This window comes from Otolemur garnettii, unplaced genomic scaffold, assembly GCF_000181295.1.
Source record: "Otolemur garnettii isolate 467f Iridium unplaced genomic scaffold, OtoGar3 scaffold00005, whole genome shotgun sequence".
Lineage (NCBI taxonomy): Eukaryota > Metazoa > Chordata > Mammalia > Primates > Galagidae > Otolemur > Otolemur garnettii.
Window position 1 is genome coordinate 22,287,980 of NW_003852400.1, and position 5,448 is coordinate 22,293,427.

The window sequence follows — 5,448 nt, forward strand, 5'->3', positions numbered from 1 at the left end:
AATAGTCCATTATGTCCTCACTTTATGCTGTGCCTATCATATCCCAAATAATAGATCTTTCTGGAATCTCTTCTGCTCTGCTGAATTAATACAAGAGTCTTATTTTATTTGTAGTTCAACATATCATTGATGTTTGCCTTTCTTTTCAATACTTACAACTTATTTTTCTTATTACACTGGTGAAGATCTCCTGATCTAAGATGAAAGGAATGGCTAACAGTTATGTTTCATCTCCATTTTAGTGGAAATGTGTCTAAAGTTTCAGTATTACCTTTGCTATAGGTTTTTTTGTAGCCTTTTTTATCATATAAATGTCTTTCTCTTTGGTATGAATTCTCTAGCATCCCATAAGTTTTTAATATTTGCTAGTTTACCTCATTCATGATTCTTTTACTTCAGAGTGATTCTTCTGATTCACTATGACTTGCAAATTCCTGATGAAAACTTTGCCATTTTCAAAGTATTCACAGGGCTTTTAATGAGTATGGATTTTCTGGTGTCAAATGTGGCATGAATTCTAGCTAAAAGCATTTGCATATTCACTACATTGATAAGGCTTCTTACCTGTGTGTATTCTCAAATGCAGAACCAGGGTTCAGAATTGAGAGAAAGCTTTCCCACATTCATCTCAACCACAGGGTTTCTCACCTGTATGGCTTCTCACATGAACAGTAAGAGACGAACTCTGAGAGATGGCTTTTCCACATATGTTGCATCCGTAAGGTTTATCTCCTGAGTGAATTCTAACATGTACAATAAGTGATGGTCTTTCAGAGAAGGCTTTCTGCATTCATTACATTCATAGGGTTTCTCTCCAATGCGAATGTCTTAATGTTTTATGAGGTACTTCTTCTGGCCAAACACTGTTCCACATTCACTACATTTAAAGGGTTTCTCCCCAATATGGATTTTTTTATGCTCAGTAAGTTTTGATTTGCCACTAAAGGTTTCTCCTTACACACAAAGGGCTTCTCTCCCATGTGAGTTCTCTAGTGTTGGATGAGATTTGACTTCTGAATGAAAGCTATCCCACAATCTTTACACTCAAAGGGTTTCTCTCCAGTGTAAATTTTCTGATGGGTAAGGAGGTTTTCCTTCTGGCTGAAGGATTTTCCATACTCATTACATTTGAAGAGCTTCTCTCCAGTATGGGTGGTCTGAGTTTAGTGACGTACTGCTTTTGACTAAAGGCTTTTCCATATTCATTGCATTGAAAGAGTTTCTCTCTAGTATGAAGATGCTCATGCTCCGTGAATTTGATTTGTGGCTGAAGACTTTCCCACATGCCTTGTAAGCAAAGGAGTTTTCCCCACTCTAAATTCTCTATTGACTGAGTTGTGACATCTGAATGGAAGCTTGCCCACATTCACAAGGTTTCTCTCCAGTATGAATTTTTGATGAATGAGAATTTACTTCTGGCTGAAGATATTTCCACATTTCTTACATTTATAAGGCTTCTCTGGGTATGGCCTTCAAATGCAAAGTAAAGGATAGGAATTTGAGAGAAAATGTTATCATACTCAGTATGTTCTCCAGTATAAATTTTCTAATATTCAATGATGTATTGCTGCATTCACTGGTTTCTCTCCAGCATGAATTTTTGCTGTTCAGTGAGATTTGTCATCTAGCTAAAAGGGTTTCAATATTCCTTAGAAAGACAGTATTTCTCTTCAGCATGACTTCTACATTCAATGAGATGTGACATGTGAGTGCAAGTTTCCCCATACTCAATAAACTCATAAGTTTCTCTTCAGTGTGAATGCTCTAGTTAAAGAGAGGGTATAAACTATTAAAACTGAAGGCATTTCCACATTGATTTACACTTAAAGAGAAGTAACACCATAAAGAATAAGACAGAGGACTTCCAAGCTAGTTAAATTGATAATTCTTTATGACTTTTCTCATAATTAATTCTGAATGTCTTTTGAACTCAAAACTTCAAAAAGGTGTTGCCTTAAAAGATATGAAGTCTGAGATCAGAAGTACTTTTCTAATTTGCTTATATTCACTGTTTTTTCTTCAGTCTGTACTTTAAGATGGATACAATTTGCCTCCCAAACCTTGTTACCTATCTGTTCATCATCTTCTTAGGCTTCTTCTGGAGAGATTTCCTTTCTACTTCCTTCTCCACTATATAGTTAGTCATCTTGCATCAATGGAGGATCACATTTGGTTTGATCACTTCATAACTTTATACTGGAGAAATGACATAGCATGACAATGTTGATGTGGGGGCCAAAGTACCATCCTAGAACTCAAGACTGAACTCTGGGGCCTCCTGGCCTCCTACAGGATGATGAAGGTGCAGTTTCCAAGGATGCCCAAGGAAATGGCCTTACTAGGCAATTCCACTTGTCACCATCTACTTTAAAGATATGCCTCCTACTTTCATGCCATGTGGAACCAGGGGCTATATTGACTCATGGATAAAGACCAAAATGTCCACTGGATAAGAGATTTAAAGCTAAGACATGAAACTATAAAAAGCCTAGAAGAAAGTGTGTGGGGAAATCCTTAGAGATATTAGCCTATGGAAGAAATTTATGAAAAAGACCCCATTGGGAATTGAAGCAACAACAAAAATAAATAAATGGGACTTGATCAAGTTAAAAAGATTTTACATAGCCATGGACACAATTAACAAAGCAAACAGACAACCTACAGAATGAGAGAAGATATTTGCCTACATCAACAAAGGGCTGATAACAAAAGTCTACAAGTGACTCAAGTAAAGTGAATTAGCATGAAAAATATCAAACAATAAGATTAAAAGTTGGGCAAGAGACATGAACAGCAACTTTTCTTATGAAGACAGACTAATGGCCAACATGCACATGAAAAAATTATCCTAGTTTCTGATCATCAGAGGAATGCAAATCAGAACCACACTGAGATACCACCTAACCCTAGTAACAATGGCTCACATCATAAAGCCTCAAAACAACAGCTGCTGTCATGGATGCAGACAAAAAGGAACAGTTATGCACTGTTGCTGAGACTGCAAACTAGTACAGTCTCTATGGAAAGTAGTATGGCTACACCTCAAAGAACTAAAAGTGGACCTAGAATTAGTTATATCTCCCTCCTCCTAAAGTAGACAATCAAATCAATGGAACCATGTACCTATAACCAACTAAACATCAACAAAACAGATAAAAACATACACTGAGGAAAGAACACACTGTATAATAAACAGTATACAAAATATTGGATAGCCATATGTGGAAGAATGAAACTGTATCATAAAAAAAAAAAGAAAGAAAGAAACTGGATCATTATCCCTCAAAAATTAACTGAAGATGGATTAAAAACTTAAATGTAAGATCTAAAACAATAAAAGTCCTAGGAAAACAGCCTAGGAAAAAATCTTTTCTAGACATTGGCCTAGGCAAAGAATATACGACTAAGACCCCAAAAGCAAATACAATGAAAACAAAAAGAGACAAATGTGATTTAGTTAAACCAAAAACCTTCTTCAGCAAAATAATCAACAGAGTAAATAGACAACTTGCAAAGTGGGGGGAAATATTAGCACTCTATGTATTTGACAAAAGGCTAACATCTAGAATCTTCAAGGAACTCAACTTAGCAAGAAAAAACATCTCATTAAAAAGCAGGCAAATGACAAGAACAGAAATTTTTCAAAAGTGATATGCAAATAACCAACAAAAAAAAATGTCAAACAACCCTAATCATCAGGGAAATGCAAATCAAAAACACAGTGAAATACCATTTTACTCCAATTAGAAGACCATTAAAAAAAAATCAAAAAACAATGCCATAGATGTAGTGAAAAGTGAACACTTACGCATAGTACACTGTTGGTGGGAATGTGAAGTAATACATCTATGGAGATCAGTATATATGTTATGTATACTTTAAAGTAACTAAAAGAGTAGAATTAGAATGTTATTAACACAAATAAATGATAAATACTTGAGGTGATGGATACCCCAATTATACTGACTTCATTATTCATATTGTATGCCTGTATCAAAACATCACACACACCCCAAATATACAACTGCTATGTACCCATAATAATTACAGATAAATTAAAAATAAATCTATAAAAAGTTTTAACAAAAAGTTAAAACAGAAACACAACTTGATGGAGTAACAGAATAGTGAGAGGAATTACAGATGCAAAATTGTTTTTTCCATATAGGGAAGTTAAAATCATTACCATTACTGAACAAGGCAGCATTCACATGTTTATCAGTTACCTAAACCTAAAAAGAGATCAAAATAAGATGGTGCCTGTAGCTCACTGGGTAGGGTGCTGGCCACATGCACCAAGGCTGGTGAGTTCAAACCCTGCCTGGGCCAGCTTTAAAAAAAAAAATGACAACTACAAAAAAAAAAAAAAAAATAGCCAGGCATTGTGGTGGTCGCTTGTAGTCCCAGCTACTTGGGAGGCTGAGGCAAGAGGATTGCTTAAGCCCAAGAGTTTAAAGTTGCTGTGCACTGTGACACCACAGCACTCTGCCCAGGGTGACAGCATAAGACTCTGTATTAAAAAAAAAGAATGAGAGAGAGGTCAAAATAGCTCAAAAATAATGAACCAGACTAGAATCTGACAACCTGAAAGGTATGCTACAAATGATGCATAGTTTTCATTGAAACACAAAAACATTGTCATAATCATTAATAAAGTTGGTCTGTAATTTAAAATTTTAATATCTATACACTATACATTGCATTTTGGTATTGCAAAAGTAAAAGAATACTTCTGAAACTCTTCTATTAAAAATGAATTTTAGTACTTGGGAAGCTGAGGCAGGACTATGGCTTGTGCCCAGGAGTTCAAGACTAGCCTGGGCAACATAGTGAGACCCAATCTCTAAAAAACAAAGTTTTAAGACGCACAGACATCAATCAAAATGGTACAGTATGAACCTCCAGGGTCCTGTTCTCCTTCAAGAAACACCAAAAAACCTGGTAAAAAATTTTTAGAATCAACTTTATTGGAACTTTGGGAGACAGTCAAAAGTTTGTGACAACCAAAGAGGAAGGCCATTGAAACAGGATAAATGAATTTTGTGGCAGTTTATTTAGTCTTCCCTGCCCTTATCCCCAGAACAGTAGAGGTTTTAGAAGACAGCATCTGGCATTGCTGATACGAGGGCAAGGCCTCCGAAAGAGCCTAGAGGACCTTGTTCCCAGGAATTATTTTTTTCTGTGGGTTCCCTGAAGGACTGACTTTGTTTCACTTAACTTGGAATTCTTTCTAAAACATTATATACTCATAAGTTTCCTTTAAAACACTGAAAGCCAAAAGAATGAACATCTGCCACCTGGGGCAAAAAGTAACAGTCAGCAAACAATAGACACACAGAAAACCAGGAGGGAAAAAAGCTGGGAATGAGAATCCCAGAAGAAGGGCTTTGAAAAGTTCCTGACTATAATGGGGAACGCAGGAAGCCACACACATACCTAGGGCAGGAT

The 5,448-nt window shown here is 36.0% G+C and overlaps 1 pseudogene; it reads right to left on the minus strand.

Moving 5' to 3' along the window:
• Window positions 1-475: 475 nt before the first annotated feature.
• LOC100957176 lies at window positions 476-1,344 on the minus strand (annotated as a pseudogene).
• Window positions 1,345-5,448: the final 4,104 nt, after the last annotated feature.